The 19,198-nt window shown below is 37.1% G+C and overlaps 1 protein-coding gene across 2 annotated transcripts in view; it reads right to left on the reverse strand.

Moving 5' to 3' along the window:
* grm8.L (glutamate receptor, metabotropic 8 L homeolog) overlaps nucleotides 1-19,198 on the reverse strand; it is a 435,368-nt gene that overhangs the window by 312,216 nt on the left and 103,954 nt on the right. The window contains exon 1 of one of the 2 annotated variants that reach the window (XM_018252589.2): nucleotides 312-551. The exons of the other annotated variant lie outside the window; for it this stretch is intronic. The gene's annotated coding sequence lies outside the window, so the exon portion shown is untranslated. Of the gene's footprint in view, nucleotides 1-311; nucleotides 552-19,198 lie in introns of those variants that run through there. 2 annotated transcript variants of the gene reach the window in all.

Genomic DNA, 19,198 nt, shown 5'->3' on the forward strand with positions numbered 1-19,198 from the left:
GATGAGTAAAATTAGGAGTGTAAAGAAACACTCTGGACATGGCAGTGTGGGGAATCACTCTTTAGGTAGTAGCAGCAGCAACTCCTTTCACACAGATAGTAGACCGTACACAGGTTTCCAGTTGATCTTTGTATGTGATTTTTATTCCACACACCAGTTTACACACCAACATAAAAGTTCATAATCTTTTAGGAGACAGAAAACAAAACAGTTCCAGCTGTGCTGGTAAAGAAAAATGTCCTTTTCCCAAAGGATCCACAGCCCCACTTGGGCAATATAAGTCCAGCAAACAAAATAAACTGTTAACTCACAGTCCTTTGGAGATTCCCTGGGCTTTCCTCCTGGAAGCCACTCCCAAGCACTTTAGGGAAGTAGCTGGTAGCCAGTCCTTGCTACCGGAGAATTTGTCTCCTTGACAAAACTTGTGTCCAGCAATCCAGTCCTTATGCTTAACAACACAGGTCACATGCAGTTACACTGAAAACTTGTAACACAGCTCCAATAGCTCTCCTTTCTCTCTCAGCCAGGGCAGAGAACAGCCTTAATTGAGCCCCCACCTTTTTACTCCAGGTGAGGCTAATCATCTCCCTGCTTCTCAGAGCCTCATTTTCACATCCCACTGCACTGCTTAATAGAGGATTCTGGGAGAGATATACTTTCCATCTATGATTTTTCCAACCATGCTACAGCAGTAATACCTGGATTCCCCCAGTGGATTGCATTAATAGACACATCAAACTTGTGTCTAGCAAATCGTACAATTATGCCATGGGTGAAACCATGCATATTGGAGTGATTCCAACTCCACTATGAAGATGCTAGCCACAATTGAGCTTGATTCATGAGCTTATGTACATTAGCATGCAACTGTGTATGACAAATGTCTCAATGCCTGGTAAAAAGCTGGGCCTTAAAATGTCAATGGAATATATATTTATTTTTTCTTTTTTTTTAAATCACCTTCAGTTACTCATATCAAAAGGTTTAAAATATTGGCAGCCCTCAATTGGACATAGTTTTCACAGAATATAATCAATGTATTCTGAATTAAATAGAGAGTGTCCCACACAGCTGCTACCAATTTTTAAATGTCAAAGCATGATGAATATACTCTAGTTTCTTAATTCATTTTTCTTTTTCTTTTTCATTAAAACTATTGTATTCCTAACTCTGTCTCTTCCCCACTAGTTGTCAGTTATCAGTGGATGTAAGAGGTGTATTACAATAACAGCCAGAAAGAATGTATAGGGAGGCACGCCAGTATAGTGTGTCCCCATTGAGACTGAAAGCTGAAAATATATATATATATAAAAATTCTCAGAAAAAGCAGCAATTATCCAGACAGTGCTTAGATGAAATACAATTCACAGAAATTCATTGTATAAATACCAACAGGACCCCAGATATTATTAACCTTTTGAAATGTAACATTCTATTATAAGTTGTAGTTTCCTCCCTGGATTGGTTCTACTGTCAAAAACATTAGATAGTTTCAAAAACGGGTTGAACGCTTTTCAACAAGGGAAAAAACACAAGATAATTGAATAAATTAGTATTAAGCTAATCCAGGCACTGCTCAAAATGCTCTTTAATAGTGATGGGCGAATTTGCGGCGTTTCCCTTCGCTGAAAAAACGGCGCCGGCGTCTCGTTTTTGACGCCGGCGCCTGTTTTTTTGAAGCCGGCACCCGTTTTTGCCGCTGGCGTCCGTATTTTCTAAAAAAAATTTTTGAGGCCGGCGAATTTTTGCAGCGAATTTACGCGGGCGTTTCGCAAATTTATTCGCTGGCGGTGAATCGCGCAAAATTCGGCACAAATTCGTGCCTGGCAAATAAATTCGCCCATCACTACTCTTTAAAGTCAGGAAGACAGCTTCATTTGGGGGTTTTCAGCATCCTGTGGGTCAGCTACAAGTTAAGCAAGATTTAATTGAACTTGATGGATGTGTCTTTTTTGTCATAATTATGTAATAATAAATGGTGGTTGCATTTACACTCACTGTGCTGCCACTGTCAGTATGCAGCAACTAACCCTGGTTACATTCCTCATACCAACATTTTGGAAATAAAAAGTGGGACAAAAAAGTTGATGTGTGTAGCGCAGAAAATATGTTTTGACCCGCCCATTTTGTGGCCACACCCTCTAATTACCATGTTAATTTTACAAAATTTGGCAGGTTATAAAGGTTTGAACATATTTCTGTGTTTTTTTCAGTTATTACAGCTTTGCTAATGAAGGTAAATTGCCCTTTAAGCTTTTTACAAAAGTATATTATCTGCTGCTGTGGCTGTTCTGGGCTCTCTGCCAAAAGCCAATTAAGTGAAACCTATTATTCAGAATGCTCGGGACCTGGGGCTTTCCGGATAACGGGTCATAATTTGTATCTTCACACCTTGAGACTACTAGAAAATCATGTAAACATTAAATAAACCCAATAGGCCCATTCTGCTTCCGATAAGGATTAATTATATCTTAGTTTGGATCAAGTACAAGCTACTGTTTTATTATTACAGAGAAAAAGGAGATCATTTAAAAAAATTTGGATTAATTGCTTACAATGGAATCTATGAGAGATGGCCTTTCCATAATTTGGAACTTTCTTGATAGCGGGTTTCCGGATAAAAGATCCCATACTGTACAAGCGAGGGACTGGGGGTTGAGCTGTCTAAAGAGGGACTGTCCCTCTAAAAATGGGACAGTTGGGAGGTATGTGGTTAAGCATAAGAATACCCCAGTCTGTTTTAGCTAGGTGCATCTCCCAGCATAGGTTGGACACCTTTTCTGTGTTTGCTGAAGTGCATAGTTCTATGGGTGTTTGAAAAAATTATTATTTTAGTGGGATAGAGGTGGTGAGGCATGTATATACTTATTTTTTTTTCTCCTCCACCCAACCAAATTTTTCCAACGACTGATCTAATTTTTTATGCATTTTCAATGCTCCCTGTGCCCTGGGTTTATAATAATCATTTGGAACCTGCTTTAGGTTCTAGGCTTAAGATGAACTTTCTCAGTCATGATAAAAAAAATCAGGGATAAATCGCAGATCAAGAAAGAATTATAAGCCTTTCCATCTTGTATTATTTGATTTGTATGCATTTCATCTCTGGAACTGATCCCCCACCTGCTTTGCTAATGTATCGTTTAAATACAAAGTGTTGCATATATACATACCCATATATATAATTTATCGAAAATACCACACTCACAGGACTATATTATAGTTTATTACAAAAAATGGATTGACGTTTCGGCTGTAAACAACAGCCTTTCTCAAAGTGTTTGTGTGCTGCTAAGTGCCAACTCAAATACTGTGCTGTGGTGGGAACTGCCCAATCGGCAACTCCCTCGTTGTCCCCGAGTTCCACAGGACAGTATTTGAGGCACTTATTGTATATTGGCACACAATATTGACGTCAGCCGAAACGTCAGTCCGTTTTTTGTAATAAACTATAATATATTTTAAGTCCTGTGAGTGCAGTATTTTCAATCAATTGATTGACTGTTATAATACTTGCACCCAAGCGATTAACCACTTTCTGTCATGAGTGCCATTACGACTCCTTGGATACATATATAAATATTTATATATATATATATATATATATAAATATATATATATATATATATATATATATATATATATTTATATCGGTTCTATGGTTCTGCACTGGTACAGTTTGTAGCTATTCAATATATTGGTGCCCTTATATTTAACTTGCCTAGCAAGTTAACCACAACAGAAGACTACATGAAATTTATGAAAAAAAAAAGTGAAAAAATGATACATGCATATATAATATATATTATGTCAACTTTGAAATTCCCTTTTCAGTTTATATTTTCATATGTACACAGTGTTTATATGACAGTCTTTTCCATTACATTTTGCACTTGATACATGTTGACCATACGTTAACGTTAATCATAAAAGCCAAATTCTTTCATTTTCTGCATATTCATCTTTCACAAGATAACAATTTTTCCATAATACAAACATGATTTATCCTGATATGTTTTACATTCTTTATTTGCAATATCTATTTCCCAAAAGATGCTGCTTTGTCATGCTAGCACTTAAACAAATCATTTTTATTAGAATAGGAGTGTAATGCATACATTCCTCTACTTTCTACTTAATATATGTTTTCATAAACAGTTTTATTCTTGTAGTATTTTATCTAGGCAACATTTTTTGTAGCAAACATCTATTTCTTGTCATACTTTGATATGTATGTGTGACACATAGTTCATATATTTTTAAAATTATCTTAGGGGCAGATTTTCAAAGTGAAAAAAACTTTGAAATTCAACCATCGAATAGGGTAGTCCGACATTCGAAGTAGAAGGATTTTTAAGATCGTACGATCATACTTTGATCGTACGATTTAATCGTACGATCGTACGATTTTACAAAAAAAATCCTTCGATTTCTCAAAACTTAGCCAAATACTGGCTATAGGTTCTAGGAGGTCCCCATAGGCTAACATAGCAATTCGGCAGGTTTAAGGTGGCAAAGTGTCGAAGTCGAAGTTTTTTTTAAAGAGACGGTACTTCGATTTTCGAATGGAATGGTCGAATTTGTGAAGTATTTTCACTTCGATTAGAAGTCGCAGTCGAATTTGGCCTATTCGATGTTCGAAGTACCCAAAAATTACTTAGAAATTCGAAGTTTCTTAATTTGAAAATTCACTTCGACCCTTAGTAAATGGGCCCCCTAATGTTTCTTTAACATGGACTACTGCACACTAGATATTTTGATTTCTTCTCCTTGTAGCGTTAGCCAAAGCACAATGAATATTATCAGGTCACCTCCTGTTGAGACTGATCAAAAGCATTGTGCATAGCTTCTATACAAACACACATTCATTTTTTATTTAACTAAAAATCCAATTTACACTTCTTTTGTCATATATCTATTAAGGCCTTACATTATATTATTTCATTTCCAAAGTCTGTGGTTTTCATCCCCCCTTATAAATAAATGAATTATTATACAAAAGCATTCAGTATAAGTTCAGATTCCAATAGATAGAGACACAAACTACAAAGTTAATTAAAAGTGTTGCCAGTGGTGTTTTCTTACGGAATAATAATTTGTAACCGGATGATGTATTTACAAAAAAAGGAGAAAAAGCTGTTAATGAAACAGGAAATTACTTAAATAGTAGTCTCACTACTGGAGATAATATTAAAAATACACCCTTTATTGATACAACAATATAAAACACACCTATTAAAAACCATTTTATACCAGCAGTGCAGTAAGGTGAGATATCATTCCATACTGTATATATTATAATTAGATATATAATCCCCCATGTGTAACCTGGTACTGGGAGAAGAATCAAAATCATTCCCTCTTACGTCATCAGACATGCATCAGCCCTTTGATTTTAATACAATTATGACAATTAACTAGGCATACACATAAGTCATTTTTCATACATATAGCCTCCTGCTACAGCAACCTCTTCACATTTTGACCACCACTGGCTCCTAGGACAGGTGTTTTTTTTTTTATTGTATCAATAAAGTGTGTCTTGATAAATACACTGTTTTTTTTACAGTACAGGTATGGGATCCATTATCCGAACCCATTATCCAGAAGGTTCTGAATTATGGGAAGGTCATCTCGCATAGGCTCCATTTTATTCAAATAACCCAGATTTGTATAAACTATTTAGATTTTTTTTTCTGCAATAATAAAAAAGTATCTTGCACTTGATCCAAACAAAGATATAATTAATTCTTACTAATTCTTATCTAGTAGACTTAAGGTATGAAGATCCAAATAACAGAAGGATCCATTATTATCCAGAAAAGCCAAGGTCCTAAGCATTCTGGATCCCACACCTGTAATGTCTGGCGATGTGTGGTGTATTTTTTTGCCACTTTTTTACACAGTATGATAAATAGTCTATTTGTTATCCCCAAATTAAGACTGTGAATGTCATATGCTGTTATCACTTAACACATAATACATACACGGTGTAAAGACCAGCGCCGATTCTGGGGCTGCTGCCGCCTGTTCGCTAGTGCATTGAGCGCAATAGCGCTCTTTGCACTAGCGGAGCCGAATTTCCGGGTTAAAACCCTGAAGTTTGGCTCTTAAAGTTACAAGAGGCGGCTTTTTGCCGCCCCTTGTAACTGGCCGCTCGCTGCCGCCTGAGGCAAGGGTTTCACCTTGCCTCATGGCAGAAGCGGCCCTGGTAAAGACACTTACCAAGGGTCGGAATGGCCCTGCTGGACACAGGGAAAAAATCCAGTGGGCCCCAGCCCAGACCCACTCCCTGGACTGCTGTTGCTTACTTCCCACCCTGACCCTGGCTGCGACACACAGGAAAAGGTACACGCATGCGATGTGCAGGTTGTGGCTGGGATGGGGAGAGGGGGCGCTGTGGCTGGGGAGCCCAGGGCATGGTGTGGGGGGCCTCTGAGGCTGCAGGCCTGGTGGGCCCCCCACTGCACTTACCTAAGCCTTGATTGCGGTGCACTTGCACAAGTCCAGCCAATTCGGGGTCCAGTCAAATTTCAAAGTGACATACTGTGTGCAGCAATGATTACACTGGCCTCCATGTGCATCTCCTTATTTGCCACCTTTCCTGCTCTTTAAGGGGCAAATTTACTTACCTTTGAAGTTGTGCCACCGTTGACTTCACCGCACAAGGCCGCCAAATTCAAAAAGATCCGAAGTTGTGCACAAGTTACCGATCGTTTGCAATCAGCGATTCGAAGTTACGCTAGCGAAGGCAAATTTGCATACGGCGTGCAGTTAAAGTACAATGGCCGTATATGCAGCAGCAAACACATTACACTACACAAGGCCAAGGAACCTTAATAAATGTATTCTAATGCCCTACACATGTGCCCACAGTGTAGTTTAGGTACCATTTGTTATCAAATGTAGGGGGGAAGGAGGGTACCCTAAAAAATTTTTTAGATCTCTTTCAGCCTATCACCCTATAAAAGTAAAAGACGCCAGCGTTTTTTTGGGACTTTGAAAAAATTTCAACTTTTTTTGGACCATCCCTTCCCCTGGTCTGAGGTGGCGAAGTAAAGTCTGGTGCAAGAGGTAACGTTCACAAAAATCCGCAACTTAGTGAATTGGCGTAGTTACGTCCCTTTTTACTTATATACATTTCTACTTAGTGTGTGCTCCCACAACCCCCTCTTGTATTTGTAGTTACGTCCCTTGCCAGAGCACAACTTCACCTGGCATAAGGGTGTGAAGTAGCGATAGAGTAGGTCCACTTCGCTAGCAACTTTACGCCAGCACCTGTGGCAAAATTACGTCACGCTGGCGAATTTTTGCTAGCGTTAGCTGCTTTGTCCTTTAGTAAATTTGCCCCTAACAGTGATATGCGAATCTGACCCATTTCACTTCTCTGAAAATTTGCGAAATGCCAAAAATTCGCCTAAATGTATTGAAGTCTCTGGGTGACAACATTTTTTTTACACGCAACATTTTTTTGTAGTTTCGCAGCAAATTTTTGATGCGCGAGAATTTTTTTTTTCCCCATTAGAATCTATGAGTGTCAAATTTTGCTCATACCTACTTTTTAATAGTCGCTAACACAAAGCCTATTGGTTATTAAGTCCTGTCTTGTGTGTCTACTTTTGACCTCCGGTCTGACTCTCACTTGTGAACCTTTACTGCCTGGCCTGACTTGGATCAGTTTGACCACTCTCCTACATGTCTCTAGGTACTGCCTTCTGGCCTCTCTCCATTGCTGTGCTTCCTGACTGCATCCTCAAGCAAACTCCCAGCCAGTGTGAGGTTCTTGTGGGTCTTATTTCATCTCCCGGATTCCTCTGGCTTGTCACAGTGCCACCATAAAACCACTTCACTATCTCAGAAGAATCTTAAATGCCCTTATAGTTACAAATATATTCTAAATACAAAAAGTGTGTTGTATCTCACACAAAAGACTGAGCTACTTGATATCTCCAAGTTCCCCAGCAGAGGATAAATGTAAAAACAGGTTGTGTACACTCGAACTGGAAGCACCTTCTGCAGGATCACCGGGGGTGAGCATTATAGAGCTGATCAGTTTTTTTGGCTATTTTTGCTACATTATATATGTAAATGAGGGATTTGTAAATGGTGTTTCATGATGGCCACAGCTGCCATATGCCAAGATGGAAACATTATCAATGATGTTGAGTCAGTGAAGTTCTACTGCTAACCATGCAATAAACCTGCACACAACCATTTAAATGACATTGTTTTACCCTATGAAAGACTAAGGGGGAAATTTACTAAAGGGCGAAGTGGCTAACGTCATTTCAGCACTTCTCCGATTTACTAAGCTGGCGCAAATTCGCTCGTGTAATTTCGCCAAGAGATAGACTCTGGCGCAACTTCGCACTCTGATGTCAGGTGAATTTTCGGAAAGAGCTTTACTTTGCAAATTTACTAAGTTTTTTATTTTACTGACCGTTATCTCTATCGCTAGACTTGCCTTCGCTACCTCAGACCAGGCGAGGTGCAATAGAGTTTTAGATTTAGTAATTTTGCCAGCGTTCGGTAACCTGTGCGCAAATTCGGATCTTCGTGAATTAGCGTTGTCCAGGCGAATTTACCTCTGCATGATGAAGTCACTTAGCATATGAGCAAAAGCATGAGTTTATATACATTATGAAATTAATTGATTTCATCCATTAAAACGTAACCAAAAAAATGTAGCTCTGTATATGTGCTTTTGACAATGCAAAGTTGTTAGGCTGCAGAACAGACCAGAAAATAATCGAATGAGTTAATTTTTGGAAATGGCTAGGCCTGATATAAAGAAGTTATCTTGCTGTTACTTTACACTGAAAAATACAGATTGAAAAAGACTGTTTAAAAGATTGATGGTTAGGTACAGAAGCTATATATATTGATCAGATCTCCACTTTAATGTGGAACACATAAATGTTGAATTGTTTCCTTTGTAGCCTCCAGAAAATATTGTTATCATATGATTCATTTAAGGAAAGATCTGATCAGTATTTGTGAAACCAAAAAATAGAGAGTCCAAAGCAAGGGTTACCTTCATCTATATACATGAAAACAAGACTTAATTTCAACACATGCATACAGAACTTGCTCCATATCCTAAGGGCAAGCTGGATTCTGATTACTGACACAATTACTGATAAGGCACAGTTGAAATACAGTGCAGGATTGCTTGTGGTGTAAGCTGACTTGGAGAAAACAATGTTCCTTTCCTTAAGATAGCATGTAATATTCACAACACAAATGGAAAATAAGCATGATTTGTGCCCGTATGGTTCATAAATAAAGGGCTAGATGAGATGCAAGGGTGACAAAGTCATGGGTACAAAGTCTTTGTCCTTAAACCCCCAATTACTAGTCATTTGTGCATTGTTTGTCCAGGACTACTATAGTGCTTTGTGCTGTGCACTGAACTAGAAAATCCAGTGCATGCAGCACTGTACTTAATGGAAAAAGAATGTAGTAAGATTCCAACAACACATTCTCAGTTTGGGCCAGGTGTATTTTGAGTACATGCAGACTGAAACCTTCAATCGGTGACAGGCAACATGTCAGCCCTAAAGAGAGCTCTGCAAATAGTCACCAGAAAAAAACTCTGCAAGTTAAAAAAAACACAATGAAGAATTTTCACTCTGAGCAATTCTTTCACAACACTTCGGGTGCTGGGGCAAATATGTATATATTTTACTCTTCAAAGGACCCGCACTCCGATTTTGTTAAAAAATATAAACTTATTTATACTTGTATGTCCAACATTTTGACCCCATTAGGGCCTTTATGTCCAATGTTTCGGCCCCCAATAGGGCCTTTATCAAGGATCCTTGATAAAGGCCCTAATGGGGGCTGAAACATTGAATGAATAAAAGTTAATATGTTCACGAAATCAGAGTGCGGGTCCTTTGAAGATATATATATATATATATATATATATATATATATAGATAGATAGATATATATATAGATATATATATATATATATATATATATATATATATAGGTATGGGACCTGTTATCCAGAATGCTTGGGACCTGGGGCTTTCCGGATAATGGATCTTTCTGTAATTTGGATCTTCATACCTTAAGTCTACTAGAAAATCATGTAAACATTAAATAAAGCCAATATTCTGGTTTTGCTTCCAATAAGGATTAATTATATCTTAGTTGGGATCAAGTACAAGCTACTGTTTTATTATTACAGAGAAAAAGGAAATCATTTTTAATAATTTGGATTATTTAAATAAAATGGAATCTATGGGAGACGGCTTTTCTATAATTCTGAGCTTTCTAGATAACGGGTTTCTGGATAACGGATCCTATACCTGTATATACAAAATTAGCAAAGAGAACAAATCTGCGAATAAAAATTTGCATGTCGCAATGTAATATTTTTCATTAGGCTTGTATTGCATTGCGAATCTTAATTAAGCATTGTGAACCTTTATGACCTGCTTGAAGGTGGCGTAAACTTTTGGAGCAATCGCAACAACTTTTTCATTAAGAAGTTTAATTACATACACTGCACACTATCAAAAATTATTAAATTCACAATCGTTATTTTACTGTCGTGTGAGGGGCAAAGGGTTCGCAAAGGCAAAATTGATCACTTTGCGAACATTTATCCTGCACTGTTTTCCAGTAGATATTTTAATTCCAAATAAAGATTTTACTTGAAGACATTTACACAAGCTTGTCACTTTATCAAAGTGTTTCCTTCCCTACACAACCTGGGTTATTCTTTACTACTGTTTTATATTTATAGTGCACTTTGTACTCCAATGCTTTCATAAAGTTTTATAGGACAGAGCAAAAAAAGGTCACTTTTTCTTCTAACTTTTAAGTTGCTTGTATTCTCAGCCACCCCTAACTAAGAAGACTTTTACTCAGTACTGTGCGCCATTAAAATGCACAATATTGCTTGCATGTGACCGAATTCTTCCATAGAAACATTTAAATCACTGGTGCTAACTGAAAACTATGATAACTTCAACCTATGCTATAAAAGATATGCATTAGGCCTTACTGCAAACAGGTTCGTTATCGTGTAAACCAGTGACTTTTTAAATAGCTAGGTGTATCTGTCTCTTAATAACTAATTAATTCAGACCAAATAATGAGTAACTCAGCAGGTCTTTATTTGAAGAATTTTAAATGTACCCTAAAATGAAGTTGTTAATTTGAACTGACATACCAGTTTTTTATTTTCACCTCGGCCTGGGTTGTCTGCACTGTCCTTACTACCACTTTTCCCTATCTGTGGCTGAACCACGGCTACTAAGCCTATTACTCCTTGGTGGGGTGCCAGCTACCCTTTCTAACTTTGCCCTCACTGGCTATGGCACCTAGTGCCCCATTTAAGTTCTATCTATCTATACCTCTCAGAACCGACTAACCAAGCCCTGGGTGGAACCATACCTTTTATATCTTTTCTTACCTGTCTCACTACTTCCCTCTAGTGGCCGGGGCAGAAATGACATTTTTACATAACATTACTATATAACCCTTATATAACTAATGAGAACCCACCCACAAATCCTGTAAATACACCTTTTTAACACAACTTTTCAACATCAAAAATCACACATACACATAACAGGCATTTTCTTACAGTTACACCATCATTCACTGTACTTTTCGCATAACACCATTTTTATCCACCTTACATGCAGAGTGATTTTACTAAGTTGGAAAACCGGGCAGCAAACTGCAAAAATAATATAAATGCAAGTTATACACTAAATGGCAGTGTGTTGGGAGTTTCCTTAAATGAGAAGGATCTAGGGGTTTTTGTGGATAACAAGTTGTCCGGGCAGTGTCCTTCTGTGGCCACTAAAGCAAATAAAGTTCTGTCTTGCATAAAAAGAGCATTAACTCAAGGGATGAAAACATAATTATGCCTCTTTATAGGTCCCTGGTAAGGCCTCATCTGGAGTATGCAGTGCAGTTTTGGACTCCAGTCCTTAAGAGGGATATAAATGAGCTGGAGAGAGTGCAGAGACGTGCAACTAAACTGGTTAGAGGGACGGAAGACTTAAATTATGAAGGTAGACTGTCAAGGTTGGAGTTGTTTTGTCTGGAAAAAAAGGTGATTGCAAGGGGACATGATTACACTTTATTAGTATATTAAAGGACATTATAGACAAACAGCAGTTGCGGTTGCGGTTTACCTATAAAGATCACCGCACCCTTCAGACTAGCATAAAAGAACTTTCATTTGAAGCAACATAGGTATTTCTTCACAGTCAGGACAGTGAGGTTGTGGAATGCACTGCCGGGTGATGTTGTGATGGCTGATTCAGTTAATGCCTTTAAGAATGACTTGGGTGATTTCTTGGACAGACATAATATCAAAGGCTATTGTGATACTAAACTCTATAGTTAGTATAGATATGGGTATATATAAGTCATGTGACGGTATGGAGGGGTGTGTATGGATACTGGGATTTCATTTGGAGGGGTTGAACTTGATGGGCTTTGTCTTTTTTCAAGCCGATTTAAATATATGTCAACTATGCAATTTAATTCAATTCAAGAGAGTTGATGATAAAGTAAACAAAATATGCAAAAGTGTATTTACCACAAATACATTTCCCAGTCCAATATTTAAACATTACCAACTACAGTAGATGTATGCATCTATAAATATATGTCTTTTCTCCATTGTCAGGAAGTATTCCTAATTACCTCCATAATAAATTAAATCAAGTGAAACATTTGCACTGGAAGATCAGCCTAAATATGTGGATGATGCCAAAATGATAACTGTTGACTATGTATTAACTATGTATTAAGCATTGCAATGGGAGCATGGTTTAATTTTATACTTAATTCCTCCCCATGGAATCAGAATAGCCAATACATGGAGAGATAAATGATTTAATGAATAAACTCATCTGTCTTTTTCTTATTTGTCTTTGACGAAGAATCCATAAGGATAAGGGGATTAGCTATGGGTCTAACAGGGAAGGAAAGTAATAAAATCATTCTACACTGACAAACAAATGGGTGTAATTAAAGCCATTTATAGCATTACAAAAATGGATACATTTAAATACATGTCCTATTGATTGATGTCCAAACTGATGTACCAAATGTGGCACCTAATTCAAAATAATACAGTTTGCCCAGTCATTGTTGCTTCCTTGGATATGAAATTGCTTGTGATCCTATGAAACCATCTCATCATATAGTTATAGCTTATAGTTATAGATTTAATTTAAAAATAGTGATTAGTGAATTTTTGGTGCTTAATAGTTTGCAAAGCCGCAGAAAATGTTGTGAAACGACCTGTATTTGCTGGGGAACGAAGATTTGTTTCTGCATTGTTTAAAAAGTTAACAACCACAAGTTACATAAATGCTGCTTTCAATAGCAATTGTTTTTACAAATAACTTTAACATCACTGAAAATGTGTATTTTGGGAAGTTGCTTTGAATTATGTTTTCTTTAATTTGGCAAATTTTTATTTTTGGGGTTGACTTGCCCTTTAAGCAACTTTGTGTATGTTGATTGTATGTACAACCTGCACAACCTGGTATCAAACATTAGTAGGATATAATTCTTCACTCTTTTGCTTCTTTGGCATTCCCCAGCATGCTTTATGGGCCATAACAGAACAGATTATTCACATTCTTATTTTTACTTTGGGAATAAATTGTCATAGTCACATTGCCCTTTTCAGTAAAACCATTTATATATTTTAAACTCTTGAAAGTCTGAACACACATCTTCACATTAAATGAATAATTCATATCCATGATGTAAGAGGCTCTTTCCTATAGCATCTCTTTACTGCAAATTGTAATTTTTAAACCATTTTAGATAGCTAGAAAAAAAACCTGTTCTTCTCCAGAAATGAAATAATAATAGATATATAAAAAGCATATTTCTTTGAAGTTGCCTAATACTTTCAAGCACAATTAGATGTGGATAAATTTTTTTATTTTTATTGACAATATTAACCAAAATGACAAGTATTTCTAATCCTCATACATACTCTAATAACTTAGTTAACATGTTAAAGGCCATTTACTACTGGGGCATACGGTCCAGTCATAGAGGATAATATGACCTTGCACTGGCCCTCCAATTAAGTATGCATGATATGTAGTGATAAGTAAAACTGGGCCATTTTACTTTGCCAAAATATTCAAAAATGTCAAACTGAAATCAATGGTAAGGTCAGGGATCCCCAACCAGTAGCTCGTGAGCAAGATGTTGCTCTCCAACCCCTTGGGTGTTGCTCTCAGGGTCCTCAAAGCAGGTGTTTATTTTTGAATTCCAAGCTTGAAAGCAAGTTTTAATTCCATAAAAACTATGTATAGTGCCAAGTAGAGCTGCTTGTAGGCTGCCAGTCCACATAGGGGCTACCAAATAGCGAAGCATAGCCCTTATTTTGCACCCCAAGGGACTTTTTCATGCTTGTGTTGCTCCCCAACTCTTTTTACATTTGAATGTGGCTCACCGGTAAAAAAGGTTGGGGACCCCTGGGTAAGGTATTACATTGCAGTTAAGGCTTTTTTTTTGGTTATGCAATAGGATATATATTACCCTTACTTGTTAGAGAAGCTTCTTTCCACTGTGCTTCAACTGTTCTTCATAGGGAAAAAAAAAAGGTTCCTATGTTGCTAAATTCTTCCGAACATGAATATTTTTGGTGAAAATGCATTGCAACCATAATAGTCTCATTTACAAATATGGGAGCTTCTGCTAGGTATAAAGATAAGTGCAAGTTGTGTGACCTAAAATGACATACACATGTAATATGTTTCATAAGCAGAAAAGACATTTGCAAACACCATTGTGAACCGTCTGTGTCATTGTGTCAACTCCAGAGCAGGTGTTAATGCTAACCTTTGCTTGGCAATGCAATATTTGCCAGCGAATGATTTTACATTGTAAGCAGCGTTAAACATTCGCAAAAACACAATTTTAAACATCGCTTGCAATTTTAATTGAATTCCCCATATTGTGCCCATGTGCTAATTGCTTCTACTAATGTAGACTTGCAGAGTTTTTTTCTGGTGACTATTTGCACTTTGAACTTTATATATATATATATATATATACAGCATATATATATACAGCATATATATATAGCATATATATATATGCATATATATATATACAGCATATATATATATATATATATATATATATATATATATATATATATATTTCTTCCTTGCAACATAATATTATAGTACAATTAGAAAAATGTATACCTTCATCTGATGGGCTGAACAAACTCTGTAGGGAGTCTTTGAGAAGAATGGTAAAAAAGCCCAATATGACCTTCAGACAAGGATGAATCACCGCCAATTCTACATATCAGACATCAATACGAAAAAAATCCTCTGGGATAACACTTCTCTTAAAGAATGCATTCCTTGTCAGAAACAATGGTGTTATTTTCACCAAAGGAAATATTTCAAGAGCAAGGAAGAAAATAAAATGAAACCCAACTACGTTTATTTTAATGTTCTTTATGGGAAAATGTAACCAATACATTAACTCTCTATTCAATTTCCCTTCTCTGTGTTTAAGAAATGTGTCAGCATAACAGATTAATACATTTGCATTTATCTTTTATTCTCTTTTATCTCCACCTGCTAAAAACTTTTTTTACGATTCTACTAACAGACTTTCTACAACTCTGCCAGCACTAATCACCATAAGATATATAAATATAATTGTCAATTTAGTGCTGACATGCTTCAGTACTGTGAACCTGACAAGTAGTAATTAGAAAAAATGGAACAGAAGAATGAACAGATAAAAAATATTGGTGAGGGATTTGCCAGTAAGAGTCAGCAAGTGAACATATGAAACATAAGATATAAATGGGTAATGGGTAGTGCCGGCCAAAAATTGTTGTGCTGATGCAGACAAGATCAGAACCATTAAAAAGAATGGAATACTTAAGCCTAATACATTTTTTAATGATACCTTCAATTTAAAGGTCATTTGCTCCTCCAGTAGAAGACAGCAAAAAGGGAACAACTGATGGCTAGAAAATCTAGAGAAGTATAAGGATCTAGTAGGTTAATATAGTCTTGATGCTATAAGCTAACATTAGTTTTGGATAATTTAAACATAATAGTAAATAGTAAATGTGCTTACATGTATAAAACATTCTGACATTATGTCAGAAAGGGGGTATATCATAATGTATTCAATTATAAACTAATTTGAGATTAACTCCTTAATAGCTTTAGCTTTGTATGATTGTTAGATAATGGTGCTATTTGTACTCATTTCCTATTGGCTCTGGGCATCTTTTCTTTCTGAAGATCCACGTTTTGGCTGCTAAAGTGCTCCTAGACATGGGTGTTTTTATGCATTTATAAACACATGCTGAACATGTAAATGCATATATAAAATGCATATATATGTGTGTGTATGTGTGTGTGTGTGTGTTTTTTGTAAGTTTGAAATGCATCCCTCTATTGTCTCTTGAATGTGCATCAAGCAAAAGAAAATGCAGCATTTTGTGTCTAAAAAAACCCACATGAAACAATAAATGCAATAAAACACAATTTTATTATTATTATTATTATTATTAGATGTATTTATATAGCGCCAACATATTGCGTAGCACTGTAAAGTAAATGTGATTATACAACTAAATCACATGAATAATATACATAGAACATATGGAGTTACATACATCAATACCGTTACAAAAAGGTGAGGAAGGCCCTATGCATAGGCATACACTCTAAAGGGAAGGGAGTAATACACAAGGTGTGGGAGTGGGCAAGATCGAATTAAGTGGGTGAGAAATGTGGTACTGTATGTGGTGTTGCGTGAGGGTAGGCTTCTCGAAAGAAGAGCGTTTTCAGAGATTTCTTGAAAGCAGAAAGGTTGGGAGAAAGTCGGACAGACCGTGGGAGAGAGTTCCAGAGGAGGGGTGCCGCCCTTGCAAAGTCTTGAATGCGAGCATGTGAGGAGGTAATGAGATAAGAGTTGAGTAGCAGGTCAGTAGAGAAGCATAGTTAGCGGTTGGGTGAGTATATAGAGATGAGTTCAGAGATGATGGGTGGGGCAGAGTTATGAAGTGCTTTGAATGTCAGGGTCATTAATTTGAATTTGATTCTGAAAGGTAACGGAAGCCAGTGCAGGGATTGACAGAATGGCGAGGCAGAGGAGGAGCAGTTGCTCAGGTGTATGAGCCTCGCAGCAGTGTTCATTATGGACTGGAGAGGTGACAGTCTCTGGAGGGGAAGGCCAATTAAAAGAGAGTTACAGTAGTCTAGACGTGATATGATGAGAGAGTGAATAAGAATTTTGGCAGCATCTTGTGTGATAAATGATCGTATTTTGGATATGTTCCTTAGGTGGAAATGACATGATTTAATAAGTGACTGGATATGAGGAGTGAATGACAGGGCAGAATCTAGGTCTAGGATAACCCCAAGGCTGGGGACTAGGGAGAGGGGGTGATAGTGTAATTGTTAGCTAGGATGGATACTTCCTGGATGTTACTGGTGTTAGTTGGAGGAAAGAGAATCATTTCAGTTTTAGAGAGGTTTAATTTAAGGTAGCGTTGCGACATCCAGGTAGAGATAGCGGACAGGCAGGAGGAGACGCGAGTTAGGAGTTCTGGGTTGAGATCGGGAGATGAGAGATAGATCTGAGTATTGTCAGCATAGAGGTGGTAGTGGAAACCATATGAGTTGATTAATTTGCCGAGGGTGGAAGTATAGAGGGAGAATAGTAATGGTCCCAGGACAGAGCCTTGAGGAACCCTAACAGAAAGGGGTAGGGGAGAAGATGATACTCCATTGTACGAGACACTGAAGGAACGATTGGTGTATGTAAGAAGAGAACCAGGACAGGGCTGTGTCACGAAGGCCAAGCGACTGGAGGAGGAGAGGGTGATCTACAGTGTCAAATGCGGCTGAGAGATCAAGCAGTATTAGTAGTGAGAAATGATTGTTGGCTTTAGCGGTTAAAAGGTCATTAGTTAGTCGAGTCAGGGCAGTTTCCGTGGAGTGTTGTGGCTTAAAACCAGATTGTAGGGGGTCCAGCAGGTTATTGATTAACTGATGTGTTTAGGTACGCTCAGACCTACATATCAAATGCAGGTCAAAGGCACAAAAAAATGCCTATGAGTCAGAGCCCTAATATCGCCTGGGGCACTGAAGGCTATAATTAGCTATAGATACAAATACAACAATCAATCCCTTTTCCAAAGGTGAAGCTTTTAAGGAATTGTTACAGAATATCTCAATATCGTAATATACATCAAATAGATATAGTAATCATTTTGCAGCTTATGCCACAGCCATTAAAATCATTTCTTCCCCTTTACAATTGGCATGCTAATATTCAGAACTTTCATGACCTGTCTATAACCAATCAATTCATTGTCCAATTGTATAAATCCAAGACACTGTTATGCAGAAAATTATATTAACCTTTAGCTCAATGGGTTTAGCAATGACTACGTGTGCATTAATCAATCAAGTCTTATTTCATGTTCTTTACAAACAGAGGAGTTCCTTGTGCATGCAGCTTCATGCCGAAAGATAATTGAGTATGTGCTATATTAGAAGATGAATTCTCAAGGGTTTGATGTGTGTTGTGCATACACATGCAGCAGTTCAAAATGTACTGGGAGGAATGTGTTGTCACACATCAGATTAAAAATAGGAGTGAGAGAATAATTCTCAAAGATCCTTGGTGTAGGTGTCTAAAGCACTGTTACACGTTTTTTGCAATTATAAACATAACCCACATTATGTACAATTTACAGCAGTAATTTTAATTTCAGTTTAAGATACAATACCCCATGAACTACATGCACTTTTAAAAAAAACAACATCAAATACTCTACATAACAAGAGGATAAAATACAACAAAGTCCTCATCAAAACAATACAACATTTCACACTTTTGATCTTGAACTAATTTGCATCAGGACATCACATGAAAAAAATGCTACCCTTGTGTATAACAGCATGTGCCTTTACTAGGTTGTTGCAACTGGCCAGCATTGTCTGCCTTGAAGGGACCAATGAATATAGCTCCTTGCGGGGTGATAAGGATAATGTCAGCACCTCTACTGTTTCATGTATTTCTGATAAAATTGCAAAGAGAATGTAATTTATTTGGTTTGAACAGCACTGTATATGAAATGGAATGTAGTGTTTTACATGAGCTTTAAAACAAAGAATCAAGCTTTGGTACTAAATGACTT

Source organism: Xenopus laevis, chromosome 3L (genome assembly GCF_017654675.1).
Source record: "Xenopus laevis strain J_2021 chromosome 3L, Xenopus_laevis_v10.1, whole genome shotgun sequence".
Classification (NCBI taxonomy): Eukaryota; Metazoa; Chordata; class Amphibia; order Anura; family Pipidae; genus Xenopus; species Xenopus laevis.